Below are 21,226 nucleotides of genomic sequence, written 5' to 3'. Positions count from 1 at the left end.
ATCAGCCCAGCGACGAACGCGCGCCGGAATCCGCCGCACACGTGCCGCCGGACTTTTTCCTGCCGCGCGAGGTTCGTTGTAAAAGTTCGTCGCATATAGATCGGGCGGCGTCACCCCGACTGATTTTATCGCAATTTTGGCCAGAAATTAAAACGTTTTGTGGCGACATGTCACGTGTGTGCTATGCATGCGAGGTGTATTATAAGCAACAGGCTCTTAACTGAAACTAAACGTGTAAGCTGTTTGTTGTTGGTTTGCGATACCAGCTAGTCAATGCACGGCATAAATTAATAAGTTGTGAAAGAGAAATAGTTCGTTACTGGATGTGCAGTTAAAGAAAAGTGAATCCGAAGCTCTTTGGCTCCGCACAAGGTAGGAGTTTTAACTCAAACGTCGCTATATCAGCACAGGACGGCTGCTTCGGCCTTATTGGGCCCTCGTCAGCAGCATGCAAGGAGGCAATGTTTGATTGGGTGCATGTGCAATTGTTCGTTCTTTACCTCTTATAGCATTTCTTACATGAGATTGCCTGCGGAGAATGCCATTTGCATCATGACTTGCCTTGGGCCACGTGTATCAGTAGGGCAGATAAAAGTTCTCACAGAAAGAGATTCCTGAAAAAAAAAAGCGATCCTCTGAAACAATTTATTCAGCATTGCAATACAGGCATTAAAATTCAAACACTCACCTTGGACAAACCTAATAATAAACCAAGCAACGTGCTGTTTCGTCCTGTCCGCCCTGCTAATCCTAACGGCCGCTAAAGTGTGGCTTTCGTTCGCTAAAACGACTTGGACAGACATAAAAAATTTGTGAATTTGAATGGTTAAATAGCGATGTCATGTTTTTAAACACGGCATATCATCTTACGAAGCAGTCGAGCATTCTCGTTGATTTTCGTTGTTTTGAGAACGTGAATTTCGCTACCGGGAACATCGAGGCCCTCCCCTTCCCGCTGCAGACACCATGGGGGACTAAAAGAAGCACGTATTAAGGAGTCAGACAAGATTGCGTAGACGCAGGCAAGCTGGTGTATCATATCCATGATGAGCTCTCGTGCGTGTGTGTCGTGTTTTTTGGTTGGCCAAGCTCAGGCTCTTCTCACTACACACATTAGGAAGTTTTAGAAGATCGACAGCACTCTACGGCAACGATACGACAAATTGAGCTGTCAAATAAAAGATCAGCAACGTGATGTCAGCCATTTCAAAGGAGTCGGAAGTTTGGTTTATCATGTTTTCAGAACCATTATCGTAAAGGCCTTCCAATCTTCTAAATCTCCATATACTGAGTCCACCGAAATGTTTCTCCTCGGCCGAGGCGACGCGGTAAAGAAACAAACGAGGGGGATTGAGGGTGACCCCAACGAGCGTGACGCGATGCGGCTCGTTCGCGGTGGACTCCTATTATGCTTCTAACAGTAACACAAGCTGTACCAACGCGGGGTTACGATACGAATCTTGCACACGTTGGCACAGAATCTTGACAAACGAAAGCAGAACTGAGGCAACATTGGACACACACATACTCACAACAAGGATTCCCTCCAGTGCTGGCGCAAGTGTGACGCTAAAAGTCAGAGGGATGTCCTGTAAAGTAATACCATTTTGAGGTAATCTTATTTAATCTAATTTATAAGGTAAGGCTTTGTTTGACCTTTGCCGGCGCATCCTTCTAAGCAGAAAACGAATGGACGAACTCGAAATGAAATGAAATGAAGTGCAGCGTTAGTTAGCAGGGCCACTTCAGCATTTCTTCGCCGTAATTTTCACGTATTGGGGGAAACGGAATAGTGTGAATGAAACCAACACAACACGAAGCAGCACGATGTAAAGCTCCGCGCAATTCCGCAGAAGAGAAAAGAAGAAAGGGAGCAAATAGGAATTCTTAGAAGATGTTCACGATAACGCGATAAGTCAATCGCGTTATTCCCCTTGAAATGGCTGACATCACATTGCGAGCTTGGACTTGACAGCTCCCTTTGTAGTGTCGCTATCGTACAACGCCGTCTAGATCTACGAAACCTCCCTACAGTATATCAACATTCTGCATCGAAACTGCATTGGCAAAGCCTTACATGTTCCGGAAACAACAATAACTCCCCGTGTCAAGTGCCAAGGTCTCACCAACTTCTGACACAAATCTAAGCTTACGATTATCCGTACCTTGTCTGAACGACGAGCAGCTAATCCTGCATCATGACGATTGGGGTCTTAAGAGGCTTCCGAGAAGATAGTGAAGCGTGTCATTACATTCTTCTCTGCTGCTAAGACTTTCAACACGCTGTACGTTGGCACAGTCTAGATAAGAAGAGGGATAAAAGAAGATCAGGAAAACAGTGATCGTTAATGCTGAACGGCTCGGACGTTCAGCCAGGTGCTTCTGAGAAAACAATACTATTCCGGTCCAGTGAGTCGTAAACGCAGTTATTTCTGGAACCTGGAACTGCAGGCTTAAAGGAGCAGAAACGTGACATTTAACGTGGCTCAAAACCATGTTTCATTCGTCATCATGCAAAACATTTTCGTTGTGCTGATCGAATTTATAAAAAAAAAAAAAAAAACATTCGGGGAAAGCAGCCTCGGCCGGATCTCCTCGCGATATTTTCTATTTCTTTATTTCTTCACAGCTCACACTCTTGTGCTCATTTTCCCTATGCTACTCAACGTTACGAATGACGTGTTCACCCTGCCAGGCGAATTGCTGATGTCGCGAAGTGCCCTCCTGTTTCCCTAGTTCTCTTACGCGCATTTTCGAGCAGGGGATGGTTTTCGGAGGGTGCGCGGAGAAGGAGCGTTTGTTCTGCGCGCGCGCGGGCTACAGGTCAACTTCGCTTGAGGAGCGGTCGCATACAGTTGATATCGAAACTATAGTGTCATTTTATTCCTCATGGACCACTGACCACGGTATCGAAGATCCCTTGCGAAATGATAGCGTAGTTTCATTGTTATTCGACAGAATACACGACAAGAGCAGACGCCGGATGTTGATATTATTCCCGAATTCCCTCTCTGGAGAAACAAGAATACGTCACTCCATAAGAACCAATGAGGGCGCGGCCTTGAGAATGACTTGAGGAATGCCGTGGCCGTGCGGCAGTCTCATTGAGTTATGGGACGTATGGACGGCGCCTTTCCTCCTCTGAGAACGCCGCACTCTCACTCTCCGCTTATACGGATTGGCGTCACGCCTCCGGAGCTTCTGCGGCCGCCGAAGCAGCGCTGATCTTTAAAATGCGTTTATTTAATATCCAAGCACTTTTCCGACGAAAAACTAGCTGGGTAGATTGTCGGCCGATGACGAACATAGTGGTACCGGTTGGGTTTCCGGAGGCGACCGTCGCTTTCACATAAAGGTTCGGTAGGGAACAAGCCAAAGCAGACAGCGAGAGTTTATATCTTCCAGCTTCTTGCCTCTTTCGGGACTGCGCCAGATTGCGTACGAATTTCCACGAAGTCGAGAACCCCTTATTTCTCGTTTTCATTATTTCATTTAAAGGGAGTGTCGCATCCGTCGCGATCGATTCCGAAGCTATAGTGCCGTTTTACTCCTCGTTCATCGCCGACAATAACGCCGAAAATCCGACGCGAATTAGAGCAGTTTCTGTGCAATTTGATATAATGCATGGCAAGAGCAGACGACGTATGTTGAGGGTAGGCCTGAATACCCTCTCTGGAAATCGCAGAAAACGTCTTTTGGACATGGCCAATCAGTGAGCGCCCTTGGGCGCAGACAAGTCCAATCAGGGATCGGGCGGAGAACCTTTGGGCGACCGGCCGGCGCGCAGAAGGGCGCCGTCTGCAGGACGCGCGGAGTCTGTGATCGGCTTGTGGAATGTTCTTTCTGGTTAGCGTCGGACGTGTTTGTACAGCCAGGAACGTAACAGCGTATTCCACACGACATGGTCGCGTCAGAACTCATACTGAAAGTCGGTGCATTTACCGAGGACTTTTCACATAGTATATCAGTTAGTATGCCACGGTGGGAACGAGGAGCAGACAAGCTTGGAGACAATCGCCTGCGCTGCGCTCCCATTCGCGTGCCTGGTTTGCGTCATCACGATGTTACTATCGCTGGGGCTTCCTGAGCTGCAGAGGGAGTGCGAACCTTTAAAACTCGTTTATTTAATATGTAGCTGTGTTCGGAAGATAAACGTTGCCAAGTAGACTGTGAAGCGGTGCCGAACATTAGCGTATACGTCTCATACGCACGTTTCCGGATGCGATAGTCCCTTTCAAAATAAAACGTTGGGAAATAAATATTTGGGAGAACCAACTCCCAAAATAGAGTTTTGAAAATAAATCATGCAAATACCAAAGTTGTCAAAATATATTCTTAAAAATAAACTTCGCAAAATCAACGCATCGAAATAAATCGTTCAAAATCCATTCTCTCTAATTGGTGCACTGTTGTGTTCAGTCTGGTATGGCAGCGCCATTACCATGGGCAGCAAAGCGCCCGAGTTTTGGCAAGCGCGGAAAATAATGTTGAGAACGTTTTGGAGATCACGAGGGTCGGACGTGTCTGCTTACGGAGCGAAGAATAGAACACGGGCAGTCGAAGCATTCTACGTCCGCGTCGGAATTTAGTACGTTCTTCACTCAATTGGGATGAGCATTCATCTGAGAACGCTGATTTCGCTAGACCGGAAGTGGGTTGTGTTCACATTCTCCGTGCAACGTGCTTCGTGTATTTGTATTTCTACTCTAAAGAACAACAGTAAAGAATGGGACGGATTCGAAGCGTCAGCCAGCTTGAACCCACGTGTAGCCGTCCATGTACCCACCACTTCCACTTGCCATGACTACGCTGAGTTTATATACGTATATATGTACGTATATATACGTAGCTACGTATGTTCTGCAACACGATGACCAGGTTCGTTTCTCAGTTTGCCGACGAGAAAAGGATGACAAGCGTCTCGTTTCGTCTAAAAAACGTTCGTTTCTATTATCATCATCGTGCTAACTTCCTCCTCGTCCTTTTCGTTTTCAGGACCGTTCCCAAACCCATTCAACACACACAAAGAAAAAGTTATTTTCGATTCCCCAACAACGTAGGCAGCATATAGCTGAGTTTGGGGAGAAAACAAGGGAACAAACAAACAAACAAGCGTACAACACTAATCCCTTCATACCACGAAGCCTTCCGGTAAAAAGGAATAGCGCTGTTCCATTAGCTCAAAGCAGGAATGCGTGCATTGTTCCTGCGCTCATACGCGTCGTCGTCTGCACTTTGAAACTGGACATTTGGATATCCTCATGGGCGTACCGAGAAGGGGCCAGGTGGGGGGGGGGGGCGTAGCCCGCCCCTCGAGCTCCAAGGTCACTTGTGAAAATTGTGAAAAAGAGGTTGGGGACGGTTGCGCGCATCGTGCTCCCCCCCCCCCCTGGAAAAAAATCCTGGGAGCGGCCAAGGATATCCTCAGCGATTATTGGAAGAAACATACTGTAGACAATATCTCGTTTGTCTAGAGGCTCAAAGCACACGACTGCTCGGGAGCATCTTGATTTCTCGACTGCTGCTCCTCTTTCGAGGATGCGCTTGACATCTGATATAGGCATAGAAATCTTACGGAGAGTGGAAAGGCGGGGAGGTGGATCGGAGGAAAACAAAGGACGGGTCTCTTCCCTCTCTCAATGTATGCGCCCGGAGGCAGCCATATTGAGTGAGCCGAGGGAACGTCGCGTATTTTTAGCCCGTGAAAACAGGCGCAATTCCGAAAACTGTTGGCAACGCTTACTCTGACGCTTCCATTGGCTACGGATTTTGTCGCTGTCCGCTCCTATCCAGGTTCGTAGGCAGCGGAGGTGGCAGTGTAGGGTGGTGTGGTGTGGGCGAACGTGGTAACCGCGTCCCCATGTGACGTCCGTGTCGTGTCTCTGTTTTTTCCCCAATCTTGGGTTTCAGTAATGGATTATACCTGTGCGTTACTGCTCCAAAAAAACTTTTTTTGCGTTGTGTTTCGTGTATGCCTACCGGGTTCTTTTTTTTTTTTTTTTTTGCATGCGGTACGTATACCAAAAACTTATACATCTGTTATGCGTAATGTACATGGACGCCTGGTGTATGTACCGTTTACGTGTTTCATCTTTGAGCACAGACCTTGTTTTCTAATAATTAGTGTGCTGTGTATATACGTTATGCTATCCGCTGAGCTTAGCGGCGGAGCAGAGCGCTGCTTCGGCAACGCTGGCTGATTCAATATGGCGCTACCCTGGACCGTACGTCCCAGTTTCGGAGGTTTCCTTCTAGCGTACTCCTTAAGATTTCTATGCATATAGGTACATAGGTTCATATAAACAGTTCGGGGGCCCCTTCTGAGTCATGCGGCGGACTGGCGCTTTGACTTTTCCTTTTGTGGGTTTCGTTGAACAGAACATCGTGTCGCGCATAAACTAACGTACGGCAGAGTTCAGCGCTAGGCCAAACTAGGATTTATTTTGACAGTGTCGATTTTGAGGGCGTTGATTCTTAAACGGTTCATTTCAGCAAATGGATTTTGACGGATCGAATTTTTAAGGTGGATTTTGTAATGCTTTACTTTTAAATGTTTATTTCAGCATACACCCGTTATACCATATTACGTTCCTGCGAGTACTGTTTTAGTTTCGTGCACGTATTAAAAGTTATTACAAAACAACAAATGGCACTATGTCATGAAGCTCGTTTGATGTCCAAATCCATTACCGTCATGCCACGAGTAAAGGTTTCAAAAGTGTGCATCACCCTGTATTCGCCAAAAGAGAGCACGAGACGGAGTCGTTTCATTGATGGGAAGAGCCTTTCTGTGTCTGCTGAAATATTTGGACTGTAGAAGATTCATGAAGCATGATCAACATACCAGGATAGACGAGTAATTTTCCTAATGGGTCTCAGATACAGCCGATGGCTTCTACACAAAAGCGAGGCCTTCTACCAATAAACGTCGCTGCCGATTCACCGACTTTTGTTTGCTTCAAAGCATTCTGCCACTGAGCAATAAACGTAGTTCCAATGAAGGCAACATGCGTTCAGCATCCATGCACTCTTCACACGTGCGCATTTTTTCTTTTTTTTGCTGAAAATCGCGTAGCCCTCTGAAATATGAAATCATTTGTTGCACAAGACATGCCGATGGGTAAACGGTTTGGTCACGGTAAATGCTCTTTGTGTTTCAGCTTGCAAGTAGAAGAGCTGTGTTTCGTCGTATCAGATTATTTTTGGGTTGTTGTTAAAAAGGAAACATTTGTTACGAAATTTTTATGTGTTCACGTCACTCGCGTTTGTTATTGACGCGGATGCAACCCCGAAAGAAGAAAAAGAAGCAGAGCAGAAGGATCAAATCAATAAGACGGCCAGTGGTTTGAAGTTGGCAGCAAAACGTTTTGGTGTCGCTGGAATTGCTACAGCTGCTCGGTCATTTCGCACTGCATGTAAATATATCATAGAACATACAAGAACGCGAGCTACCGCGTGTATGTAGAATATGTTGTGGAAGCACACTACAATTGAGAAAGTCCCCGTTAAGTTATCAAGAAAATGCTCGGTGACTGGCCAGCTCTCTATAGGAAAGTTGGGTTCCGTTCTGTGATTTCCTTCTTTAGGAGACTCCTGGTATTCACATCCTTTTAGAGGTACCCGAGAGAGGTGGCGTGGTAGCTACACATCGCCACCCTATGCTGGAATAACCGCCCCAATGTAGAGTTGGGCCAACACCTACATATTTTTTTAAAACCATGCCAACCAACCAGATCAGTGTCAAAGCAAAACAGTATCGTTCATGGCTCAGAACACGTCACATGGAATGAACATTTTCCGTTGTGCTATGAGAGACGTAGTAGTAAACAAGCACTGATAAACTTTAAAAAAGAGCGCCTATTCCGGTCATGTAGCAGTCATATCTCTTGATGGCATCATTGTTGCCGGCTTGCCGCATCTTAGTATGGGAAACGGCAAAAATAAGGCTACTTTGCCCTGGTGCGTGAAAGGAACTTAAATGTTTGCGACAGTGACCGAAACCTGGTTCATACTGGACCGTACTTGCTGCCCGGCAGAGCATTGAGCAAAAAATACGTTTTCTCTCTCTCTCTCTGTCGCGGCTGATAAGATACAATCACTCTAACACACTCCTCCGTGGAGTTACGATGTCGAGAAGCAAGAGCCTCGATCATTCCTATCTGTCGCCGTGAGCAAGTCACCTCACTCACTTTTCTGGCAGATTAAAAATGTTAAGCATTCTCTGTCACATTTGAAACTTGTTGCGCTGGGTGCACAAGCAACAAGCTGTTAAGTTACACCGTCACCATAAACTATCTGTCTCTATTTTAAAAGAAGAAAAGACAAGCTGTACAATGTATGCGGCCGTCACTCTCATATATTGCAGTAATCGAGATTTCCTCAGGATCGTTTAAATGTATTCGTCTCGAACAACGCTCCAGAAATATGCCTCAGTGCCGTTCTATATTTTTGTAAAGTAAACGTTATTTCGAGACACATGGGACGGCCCTTGCCCGCACACTTCAGGAAAACCCACTCATGCTAAGAGCGCCCATAACAATACAAAGAGCAAAAGGCGTAAGGCTGCACTGAAACAATCTCCGAAGATTTTTTTTTTCTTTCTCTTCGCTTAGATATGTCAGCTAGCTTGCCCTTGCATCCCACGCCCCGGTTCGCATTTCTTCACCTCCTGGTCCACAGACCCACAGAGACCACGAATCCGCCTCGTCAACAAAAATCAATCGCTTCAACGGCGAAAGGGAAACACAGCTAAACGAATAATCAAAATACGTCCGACACAACCGGCCATCATAATGAAGAACTGAAAGCCCTCACCCCCTTCCCACACACGATTCATTCGAAAGATTCATACCTAGAGTATAAGAAGGAAAGAGTCTGTCTCCACCTTGGAAAGGAGAAATCAAATTCGCAAACTTAGCGAAAAGATTTCGTTGCTTCCACTTGATGGAAGCTAATTAACGGGCAACGAGGATTTGGAGAGCTTCGTTTGACGACGGATTTCACGGAATGTCTAACGCTCTTTCGCAAGCACTTCGTACAATGCTACGAACAGCAAAGCCGTCGCTCTCTGCTTGCCCTGTGTCACAGACGCAAACTTTGCATACTTCCCGTATTTGCAGCGCTGTGTATGACGGTCTTACGATATACTGCTGTCTCCATGGATAAGAATGTAGATTCAGGATGGAGTCGGCCGCTCACCAGGCAACTTCTGCACAAGATACACTTATCAGGCAATCCAAGATGTGAACAATGTAACGAAACCGATACAGCCGAGCACAGCATACAGTTTTGTTCATCATATGAAAAGCAAGGAAAAGACATCTTCCATAAGCGGACAAATTAACTCTCAGGAGTATTCGTTTCCCAGCTGTGGCCAGGCGCGAAGTACGACGTGCAATTAAAAACCTAGTCCGCTTTCTAGAAGACAGCGGTCTTAAAATAAGGTGTATGTAATGGAAATTCAAGGGGGCCGTCGACTCAAGTCTCCTTATTCTGCTCATTATCATTGACATCTTCAGCTTCATATCCCCGTAAGCCAGAGAAGTTGCCCACCAATACCACAACCTTTACCACCACCATGCACCATGTCGCACAATTAACTCAAATACTCGTACAAGAGCGTGGATGTGAAGGAAGAAGAGAGGTACTAAGTGCACAACGATAATGTTTGCGTTGCTTACCTGCATGTATTGCATTGAATTGTTAGATAAAAATGCCGAAATTTAACGTGTCACCGGACGAATTCTGCTACTCCCTGACTGCTACTCCCACAGCTACCTTCGTGTTCACACTTTCCAAAAAAGGAAAGCCAACAAAGCTAGATCAAAACGATCAGGTCCCCCCTCAAGTCCTCCGAGCCCATTTTCATGCTCTGGTAGACGAGAAGTTTTCTACGTTTACGGCAGCATATACTGATGGCGCATCCCGAAACAACAAGTCCGCCTCAGCCTTCGTCATTCCATCCGAAGGCGTCGTGCACGGAAGACGCCTTTCACATCCAACCTCCTCCACAGCTGCGGAACTCTATGCCATCCTTTTCTTTCTACAACACATCGCTGATTTTCCACCCCGGGAATGGGCAGTCTTTACAGACTCCAAATCTGCACTTCAAGCAATTGAAACTTCCGGCATACGAGGCCCATCCGCACCCCTAGTCACCGACGTGTTAATGGCTTACCACACTATCTACGCCGCAGGCCACAGGCTAGTTCTCCAGTGGGTTCCAGCCCATTGTGGTGTCGTGGGGAACGAGCAGGCCGACAGCGCCGCAGAAGCAGCACTCTCGTCTCGGAACCGGACCCGTATTGTTCTGCTCAGAGGAGACCGCCGTTCAATTCTGCGACGTCTAGTGACACCCCTGGCTTCCCGCCAACGGACAACCGACATTCTTCCCCCCTCTATGTTGAACAGAGTTGATCCCATGCTCGCTTTCCGCATGCCACGAAACACATCTCGTCAGGATGCTGCATTAATCCACCGCATGCGCCTCGATGTGGCCTTTACAGCTCAGTGGCGTTACCGCTTGAGACAAATTGATTCTCCCACCTGTTGCCACTGTGGTGCTCTTGAGGATCTGGAGCACATTCTTCTTCATTGCCCTCACTACGAACCTTCCCGAATCACACTCTCCGAGTCTCTTCGTCAGCTGGACTCTCGCCCTTTCTCCCTACCGAAATTGCTTGGTCCCTGGCCCAATCCAGCCCAGCAACGCTCTGCGCTCAAAGCTCTTCTGACATTTCTGGACACCATCGGACTTCGATCGTTATTGTAAAGGGGCTCGTTATTTTATTCCCCCCATTCCACCAAGCACTGGGGTAGAGTATCGCCTGTTGCGATGAAACTCCCCACTCTCCAAGGCCGAAAATAAAGTTGTTGTTGTTGTTGTTCAAAACTGCGTCTCTAATCGCACTGCTCCAAGTGAAACAAAATGCGATGAAGAAAAGTAGAATAGGAAACTATTTTATATTACACGCCGCGAAGCAACTGTGGCTATGAGCTGCGCACAGACGTGGGCAGATGGAGAGAGGACAGCAGAAAGAAGTGAGGGACAGGGGGTTAGTGTGCGTCCTGGGTCGACTTCACGGGGACTGTGCCGTCATTCGTCTGGGAAGTCTTTGGAAAACCCAGTTCAAACCTCAGACAGTACAGCCGGTGATGGGTTTCGAACACACAATCTATCCCATTCTTCAGCACGACCTTGTCTACCACCAGTGAGCGGACGCCTTATCCCGCTCGGCCATGCCGCTGGTTAAAAGGGAACTCGGAAACACACGTCTTGTACACGAGCTTAATACATCATCCCCGCAGCACTGTCCATAGCGACTGGTCTAAACATGACCATACCGTTCTTGCCATGCTAGGCGCTTTCTTTTGTGAGTGAAAGAATACATAGACAAAGCAATCAAGCAGGTATAAAACGAGACAAAGACACGTGTTCCTATCCCTGGTATGCACAAGATATTGCAAGGGAAGGAAGGCGCTGTGAACGAAAGGGGATCTTAGAGGCTGGTCGAGAGGCCGGAGGCGTGCAGAAAGCTCAAGAGGGCAGTCGTAACCGCCCCCTGGTTGTGCAGGACTGGGCCGAGCAGAGTGGCCAAAGAGACGTTGGGGAAACCAAATGTCTCAAGTGGCGTTGGAGGACGAGTCGTTGAGAAACATACCGGTTGCGGGATAATAGATAGTGCCTAATGTCGGCTTCCACGCAACAATGGGATGCTAATACATCGCATACGTTACACGGCATAAACAGTCAGCAAAGATACAGGAAGTCATTATGCCACGGAGCCATCCAAGCGTTTCGCAGTCATGAGTAAGTAAAGCGCATAAGTAAACGTTAATAACAGTTTCGTAACAGCTATAGTTGACACACCAGGCTGTCAACTACAGTTGTTCACCCAGTAGAACAACCTCCTATTTGAAATACAGAAGCCCCTTCTCTCAAATGCTGTCACCTGATCGCTAGAATTTCCTTCTCTCTACCTGCAACTTTACGTCACATAATGAAAATTGCATGAAACGCTGGTATCCTAAAGCGCCAAGGAAGTTGCCAAGTCTGCGGAATCCTTCCGACCAATAACCCTGACAAGCTGTCTCTGTATAATAGTCGAAAGGCTGGCCCTAAACCGCCTGCACTCGCCCCTGGAGACGCGTAAACGGCTTTCAACGGTTGCTACGGGATTCAGAACCGGACACAACGCCATGGACAGCACCCTCGACTTGACATCGTTCACTGAAGAACAAAAATCAGGTGGTCGCCTCAGGCAGCTGTAGTGTTTTTGATCGCCCCTGGCGATAAGACTCCCCATTCATCATTTCAAAATAAAGTTGTTGTTGTAGTAGTGTTTTTGGACATAAAGCAGGTTTATGATACCGTGTGCCGTAGGTTCCTGTTGCACGCCTTGCATGTAAAAGGAATTTGAAGTCGCTGCCTACAGTGAATCTCACAAAGCACGAGTTTTCATACATCTATCGGCACCACGGACAGTCACAGTTTAACAGGCGGTGTCCCCCAGGGATAACTTCCTAGTCCTCTGCTTTTCAACATTGTAATGTCTGGCACCCTGCCATTTTGCCCCAGGGTGTACGAACGAGAATATACGACAACTATATTTGTGTTTGGGCCTTCGGTACGCGGTGGCCATCACTTCAACAAAGACTTCAAGATGCTTTTCAGGTACCTAACACAAAGAGGTATGGACATATCCAGAGAAAGGTCTGTCAGATGGAACGGAAAGACAAGAGTCGTCAACATGACCTTTCGTTATGCCGTCCTCGGGAGAGCAAAGTGCGATCCATCTGTGTCACAGGACGTTGTCAACTGCTGCAGAGCTCTACAGTATCGAAGGTGTTCTCCCGCACGTAGGGCGAATGAAACCCCTACGCTTCAGGGGCTATTTTGTCAGACTCAAAACCCGGCCTCAAAGCAGTGCAAGGTGCGGCGAAATCTTCTCTTGCACCAGTTGTCTACAACACCATTGCGGCTTACAACTCTGCAGTAACAAAAAGCCACATTGTCGTAATACAGTCGATCCCGGTGCACTGCGGTATCAACGGAACCGAGCGGGCGGATCAGGCTGGTCGAATTGCACACCATAAAAGATTCGTGAAATTTACTTCACGAAATCTGACGCCAACTGTCTGGGAACCTCATTACGAAATCGACTCTCTAAGCGATGATGTGCAACACTCGTTCCTCGCACAAATCGACCCCAAATGCACCTATTGCCTCCCATCTAAGATGCCACGGCAAATGTGCCGTTAACAGCTGCATCCCTGCGTAAGATAGGTGTCGTGTGGTTGGCTCGTCAAATTGTTCAACATGAGGAACCCTGGACGACTCGGAGCACGTGCTGGACAACTGCCGACGGTTCGGCTCTAGCCGGCAAATATTGAAGAACGCTCTCGGTAAACTAGACCATGGACCCTGAAGTGTTGAGAAGGTACTGGGGAGTTCGCCAAAGCAACGCCGACAACCCGCGCTGTGTCGCACAGGCGCGACATACATCACTCTCTCTCTCTCTCTTTTTTTTTTTTTTTTTGTTCTTTCTACGTCTATCTGGTGCCACATGAAATCCTCAACTGAAGGGTACATCCGCGTCGCGTGATAGGGGAAGAACACGGCGCCACACACGTATTAAACGGCCACTATACATTTTATTTCTTATACATGTTTCATGCACACAAGTACATAATTCGGCAACTATACCGTGACAGACATCGCAACTTCCATAGGGGACGACAAAACATAGTTCACGGCACCGGTTTTGAAACCCAACCCTCACAACGTGGAAATGGAGTAAAAACAGCGAAATTACTTCAACGAGAACACCTTCAAACATAGCACATGGACCGCGAACGTGCGCAATCACTAAGGCTTTCGCCCACAATTTTGCGGGATCCTCCGTGAATACTTAAGACCCTGATAGCAAACACCTCAGAGTACGCGAACGGTCGCGAAGAAATTAAGAGGGGACTCGATGGCCATCCATCAACCTCACCGTCCCTTACAGCGAAAAAACAAAACAAAAGAACAAAAACAAGAGAAGATCAGAAAGAAAAGAAAAGAAATATCCCGCGAAGAACAGTATGTAAGCCCGTCGTCCTCGATGAACGAGAAAGTTTGTCTCGAATAAACTTCAGTGACAGCGACTTTAAGACAGAGTGGTCGATAAAGCGCTGATAGCCTTTAATAAGTGCTTTAAATGAATGGGTTGGAAAAAAAGTGTTCCCTTTTGTTGTATAGGGCTAGCGCGAAGAAAAATGAGGCAGTTATTGTGAACTTTAAACTACTCGTAATTTGGAGATCAAAGTAGTCCGGCAGTCACTAGCTGACCTTGAAGACTGCATGGTGCGTTTCATGAGTCACCGTTTTGTAGAATGACATGTACTAGTTGCATGCAAGATTCGTATACGTAGTGTAGACCCAACGCTATCATACCGGCTGCCTGCAAAGCTTCCTCGTCCCCTGAAGTCGCTCATCCACAGGCTACGTCTGAATGTGGCCTTCACTCCGTTCTATCGCTACCAGCTAGGCTGTGAGGCTGTAGAAGATAGGACAGAGAGAGAGAGAGAGAGGGTTGGATGACGATGGTTTACTGTGGTATTTGCTGATTCGTCCGAAGTGCGTGTAGGCTCAGTAGCTTTGCAAGCCGTCACGTATGCCTTCGCTTTGAAGACGGTCGTGCCTATCTTGGTTTGATATTCCAGTTGTCTTGTGAATTCCGTTTCGAACTCATCTTCGGTGAGCAGCGGTTCGATCTGGCTGTCCAGTTCTTGAAGCGAAGATTTAAACGTCTGGAGACGGTCAATCCTTTCCTCCAGTTCCACCAAGTCTTGAGACTCTGTGCTTGTGATGCGTCCCTCGAGATCGTTCTGCAGCGTCGTCACCTGACCTTGTATGACCTTTCGCTTCTTGGTCAATTGTCTGCAGCCTGCAGCGTGAGTACTGCTAGCCGACAGACGTTCAACCTGGCTCCAATTCTTGCCCCATGTCAGAGACACGTGCAACACCGTCGATGTCCTCTGATGTTCTTGGAGTTACTCTTGTCGACCGGTTTGCTCCAGACGCTGTAGAGTTCTACTCTTCATCCCAATGTCCATTGGTGCTCCTTTCATGTGTGTGTGTTTTTTTCCCTTCTTCACCTTCCTTTTTGTGGCGTAGCGCAGCCAGTGGAGGAGAGCTCAATTGTTTTACTTGCACATAACTTTAACTTCATTCTCATATCTCACATCTAATGTTTCGCGTGTAATGGGGTAGTGTACTGCTCTCCAGTGGTGAATCACCGCAGGACATAGTCACGATTTATTGGTTGTTGTTGTTGGTCTGCAGCTTACGAAAAAAAGAAAAAGAAGAAGTAGTACATTGGGAGCCCCAACTACAGCATCTACTCCCGAAAAGGACTAAAATAACTTAGTTCTTAGGGTGTGCTTGAAGGTTTCGCATCGCAGGGTTCACTGCCTAGAAGAGCCTAGAATCGGCAGTCATGTCGTGACATACGTGCGCGCTTAAATATGACTAACGCAGGACGCATTATTTGGGCGATGGCAAGTTGATCACAGCTAGTTGTGCCTCAGTGACACAGATAAGCACCTGTACGGCAGTGAGAATGTTGCCGTTTTTCCGCTCAATGGCATCTTCGCCGTGCCATCTAGGTGACCTTCCAAGCTATCGATTGAGGCTCGTCTGCGTTCACGCGCTTGGCGTTCGTTGCGAAAGGCGCAGGCATTGAAGAAAATGCCTTATGATGTGACCATGCTTTACAATGAACGGGTACAACTGCGGATGTCAGAACTCAACAGGCAGTTTAATAGAAAGAAATAGGAAGAGGACATAGCGATATTACCAAAAACAGGAGAGAGATAATTCGAGACAAATGAGACTATACTTATAAATATGATGGTGGTGGCGGTGCTGGTGAAAGGGCTTGCCGTTGTCGGCCTCACAGTGGTGGACAACGTCACGCCTGACGCCCTGGGACAATGGGCTCTTAAACATGAACTTCACCGCATACCACGCTCCTAGCCAACCATCATCCCGAATGGCATTATTCTCGCCCCTGATTTGTTGAAAACGAGAGGCGTACGCCTGTTTTGTACCAATTATGTACTGCATAAGTGCTACGCAAAAGGCGTACGCCTCCCGGTTTCACCAAATCAGGGGAGAGAACGATGTCATTCGTGATGATGGTTGGCTAGGAGCGTGCTATGCGGTGAAGTTCATGTTTAAGAGTGCAGTTGTTTCTAAGTCGCCATTTTCTCATGTCTATCTTCCTATTCGTCGCGTCAAATGCCTTCGGCAGCCATATGCTGTCCTGTTGTTATCCGCATGGAAAATACCGCACCCAAATCTGGGTCGAAGTAGAACTTGCCTGGATACATTGTACACCGGTGTTGGCTCATAACGGATTGCACTGTGCTACAAATGCAATCCAACCTGTGTCTAAACCGCAGCCGCCGTATCCAGCACGCCTCACGATCGGTTTGAAGCTTTTACATAAGAATTTAAACATTCCACCGGCACATTGAAACATTCGAAGAAGCACGCCACATGACTCAAAGTCGACTTAAATCGTTTTATTCACTCATTTTAAAACGTATGTTTGTTATAAACGCTGGAAAACACCGGCTATCAACTCTGGAACACAATATGGCGGCATCGGTCATTTTACGGTGGTTGCTGATAAGCTTGGGGAACCTGCATAAGACATACTAAAGGCTGTATATAGTTTCATAATGTGAAAAGTCAGGGTGACTTGCGCCAATGCAATACTCTCAGGCGGTATATAATTACGACAATTCTGCTGTCTTCACAATTTCGCGGCGAACTTTGAAAATTTTCTAAAATTCCTTGCGAAATTTGGGTAAAGAATCAAATCCACTTTGTACATTCCGGAGCATGTTATAAAACACGCCGGTTGTGAAAACTGCTACCGCCGTGAAACGCCACGTCTATTTGAGTTCCACAACGTTCAGACTTGCAGAATTGCTAAATTTCTATTTTACAGACGATCATGAAAAGTACGTGCATAGCAGACTAACGAGTAAGCCCGGAAACTCTGCGGAGGGGCTACCTACCATACTTGACGTTCATGAGAAGGTGGTAAGAAGCGTTTTAGCATGATGCCACGTGCTTGAGGTTGATGTGAATTTAAAGTCTATCTGGCACTCAGCGATGAGGGATGTCTTCTACCATAGGTCGCGCACGTACTCCCTTCTACGTATTCCACTTCACACACATTCCGACGTAGTTCCCGTAGACCTCATCGATCAGCGCCATGGAAAAGGTCGGCTTCTGACTGTCTCTTCTTCGTAAGCACATCCCTTCCCTTCCTTCGCAGAACAAGGAAATGAAACACGTCTCGAGAAGCGGCAGTCAACTCTTTGATTCGTTGGAAAAACATGTACGCTGACCATACTTCGATTCCTTAGCGTTCACGAATGTCGCGTGAGGCAACTGCCGTGCTAATGATAAAGTTCTCAAACAGGAGGTACAGTCAGACACATAGATTGCAAAGACTGGACAAACAAATCAGACAAACATTTCAACCTCACCAACGCCCGCTCTTCGTCAACTGCCGTGTTTCAGAGTCCTTCACTTAGATGAGCCGCATACGATAAAGATAACCTTGATGTTCCCGTCAACCCAAATGCATTCACCGTTTTGGTACATTATGCTGCTTGGGAAAACGTGTACCCGTCCGTCCGTGGCACTCTCCTTGAAAGCGTGCTTTCACTGCATAGGCGTAGTGTAGGTAGGAGAAGTAACCAAACAGCATGTTTCTCTACGGCTGTCTGCAAGAAGACCTATTGTTGCTGCGCTGTTGTAATCAAGTGTGATCATAGTGAAGCTGGTCCTTAGAGTTTGCGTAAATCCACGCCTTGGGACAACAGCTGTGCACTGCTATTCAAGTTAAAGAAGGGCGAAGAAGAGCGAACAGTACGACAGCGAGTAAATTAAAGAGAACGAGGTCATCACAAGGCCATTTTCTGCGCCTCCAGTTCACCACCTCCGATGCGCAAATCACACAGCACCGAAGGGATGCCGAGATGTTTCAGTAACTCCCAAGAAACATTACTACGAGAGTGCAAAAATTAAATCTATTTATTTCAACGCACACTGGATTTGTTTCCGCTACCGAATCGCGTATGGAGTACAGTAGAGCCCATACACAGATTTTGTTTGGACGATTCAAAAAGAAGCCGTACGCATTTTTCTTCGTTATTCTTCGTCTGCATTCTCTGTGTGTATTGTTAAATTAGAAATAACACCCATTCGCGCAGGGAGAGTATTGGTTTGATTGGAGAAAAAAAAATATTGTCGACTTTGGAACGGATAGCGCAGCCCTGTTTCGTTCCGAAAAGAATGATGCTATAGCTATTCTCGAACAGCCCTAACGGGCACAAAACTGTTTCCCACTGAGATGGCAAACAGGCAATGCCAGGCTTCGTAGCGTAGCATATCGATTCCAAGATTTCAGATCCGCAGGAAGGACTCGTTGGAAGATTGGGTCATATTTTTTCGCTCCACCATTCAGTCAGCGGCACAGTTGGAGAAAGTAATGGTGGCAGAAAGAAAAAAGAAAAGCCCAAAGGGAAGGAGAGATCGAAACGAGCAAAGAACTCGGCTCAGGAAAAAAAAAAAAAAAGTGAGCTAATGCCAGAACGCACGGAAGTGTCTAATCAAGCCTGACCCCGCCGTATGTGTGTATGCGTTAGTTCTTGTCTGCTATATCGCCTCGCTAGAGAAACTTCTAGGCCCGACTGGGAAGCTTAGATAAGGGTCGGTCAGGTGAGGAGGAAGTCCATCGGCCGAAAACGGGGAAAAAAGAAAAAGGGCTGCGGGGCGGCTTCCTGCGTCGTTATCAGTGACGCCGAGTTATGGTGGCCCTGAGATACCATACACTTCCTAAGCCCCAGCCGAAAGTTGGCCCACTATCACCAGTCTGTCTCATGGAGTAGAGTTGGACAGGTCGTCTTGAAAAAGGCGTTGTGTCCGTGGCCGACTATCTCGAAAGGACAGGCGACGTCTAGGGGCTGGTGACGGTTTTATAGCCGGAGAGCAAAATGCTCAAAGGATATGGTTATATATAAGTATTTTGCTTTACCTTCAGCCTGGCTGTATCGAAATGAGTTGTTTATTGCCGTTGTTCTGAGATGCGTAATTACATTACGAGCTGAATTTCATTTAGATGGTCATGTGAGGTCAGAGTCAAAGGAAGACATAGCATGTTTGGCACTCCTTCCCAAATTACGGTTAGCCGTCTTTTGGTGGTTCCAGTTTGCCTCAGCAGTTCATGTGGTTCCTCTGTAAATTTACAACTTGTTGTGAGACGGAAATGACTTGTTTCTTCTTTTTTTTACTTCTAAGTGATTCTCGTGCTTTCACAGCACACGGCTTGCCACTTCGAAGATTTGACTATCCTCCCTCTCATGCCTTATGGAAGCAGGTCCAAGATTCTGGAGCCAAAACAAGGGAGATCGTGTTAGCGTGAGGAGTTCTCCCCGAATGCAACAACTCAGGGAAAAGAGGGGTGTGTCGTCCCTAAGTGCGGTCTGCCTCGGCCAAATCTCGTTGTTTACGTTGAGTTCTCCCCGTGGTTCTCTAGCAAACAACAGGAAGCTATAAATTTCAGTGTTCGAAGGCGTTTTGGTCAGCCGTACTAACGTTTGCGCAGGGCTATGGTTTCCTTCTTCTTCTTTTCCATGGTGTAACGTAATCCGCGCGAGGGGAGTGCATCGTTGGAGACTAAAAAACATCGCCATGAAGGGGAGCTGGGGGAGGGGGGACGGCTGACGGGGAGGGGGGCATATGTTTAATAGAAAGAAACGAGGAAATGTCAGCCAGGCTGATGCCGGCGTGCTATTCCACAAAAATAAAAATAAAACAAGAGACTCAAAATACACATTCGAAAAAGAAAACAAAAGAAAATAATAAAAGAGGCAAAAATGAAAACCAGTCAGTGCAGCACAGGCACGACATGGCGCAATAAAGTCCGGTCAGAGGGCGGACGAAAGGCCCGAATCTTGCAGGAAGCGGAGCAGGGCTGTGGTGACGGCCCACAGAGGTAAGCCGAGGGACGGAACCAAGGAGGGTGGCCATGGACATCGTGCTACACCCAAGCTGCATTAGACGACGACGGAGGTCTTGCCGTTGAGTGAGGTGCTGCTGGCAGCTCGGAAGATAATGACGAATCTCGGCCACCTCGCCACAGCTGGAACACAAGGGGGAGCTGGATTGGCCCATTTTGTATAACGGCAAGGGAGTGCGGGCAACGTTGAGGCGGAGGCGGTGCAGAAGTGATTCCTCGCGGCGACCGCAGTGACACGCAATGAAGAAGGCAACCGAGGGGTCAACGGACTGCATGTGACTGTTTTATGAGGCAGCGTCAGATATGAACGTTTGGGCACGGGCAGCACACCGGTGCCGAATAGATAGACGGCAAACCGAAACTGTAAGGGGCAGACGTGCAGTAGCAGTAGTGGCAGCTGCGGCAGCGCGTCTTGCAGGTGCATCTGCGCGTGTGTTAGTCAAGCTCACGTGACCAAGCACCCGTTGGAGGGACAAAACATGACCATTGGCGCGGAGCCTGTTGTACGTCTGTATGATCAGGTTGGGTATATCCTGTATGAGGTTGGGGCGGGACGACATCAAGTGTATAGGAGGGACGCCTTGCTGTCGGTGAGGGCGACCCATTTCCCAGGTGGCAAGTCAGCAATGTATTCCAAGTCGGTCAAGATTCCAAAGAGCATGGAAGGTTAACGGTAATGGTAACGGAAACAGAAACGGTATATTACCGCAATTGGAGATGGTAACGATAACGGAAACGGAAACGCATACCACGGTCCTCCATTACCGGAAACAGAAACGGAAACGAATTTATCGTCCGGTATTGAATTCGGGTAATGGCTATTCCTGTTGTGCGATGACGTTTGAGTGACTTTTCATTTTTTGTTTTTGTTTTGATGACTCCATTCCCTGGAATGCTCTAAATACTACACGAGAGCATGGAAAGAAAGCGCAATATTGGACCTCGACGGTGCATCGGTCGCTTACCTCGTCCCAGTCCTCGTAACTCCATGACATCAACACATGACTATACTCCACCATAGCACGAGGATGACAGCATACGATTTTTAGTTACTTATTTTGTACTTTTTTTTTCTTTTCATTTCACCGTGGCCATGGCAGTATTATTTACTACTGAGAGCGTCCGCTTATGAATGCCAC

At 47.3% G+C, this 21,226-nt stretch overlaps 1 protein-coding gene and 1 long non-coding RNA gene across 2 annotated transcripts in view; one reads left to right on the top strand and one right to left on the bottom strand.

The window, feature by feature from the left end:
• The window catches only part of LOC135383758 (uncharacterized), a 153,885-nt gene that overhangs the window by 8,687 nt on the left and 123,972 nt on the right, over window positions 1-21,226 (top strand). The gene's annotated exons all lie outside the window — the stretch shown is intronic.
• LOC135383757 (uncharacterized) lies at window positions 1,532-7,006 on the bottom strand. Its single transcript, XR_010420048.1, has 3 exons — window positions 6,845-7,006; window positions 2,166-2,300; window positions 1,532-1,589 (listed from the first exon to the last, which is right to left on the bottom strand). It is a non-coding gene; the product is annotated as an uncharacterized LOC135383757 (long non-coding RNA).

Source organism: Ornithodoros turicata, chromosome 2, assembly GCF_037126465.1.
Source record: "Ornithodoros turicata isolate Travis chromosome 2, ASM3712646v1, whole genome shotgun sequence".
In the NCBI taxonomy this organism is placed as follows: domain Eukaryota; kingdom Metazoa; phylum Arthropoda; class Arachnida; order Ixodida; family Argasidae; genus Ornithodoros; species Ornithodoros turicata.
The sequence above is the reverse complement of the archived record's forward strand: the minus strand, read 5'-3'. Positions and strand labels throughout refer to the sequence as shown.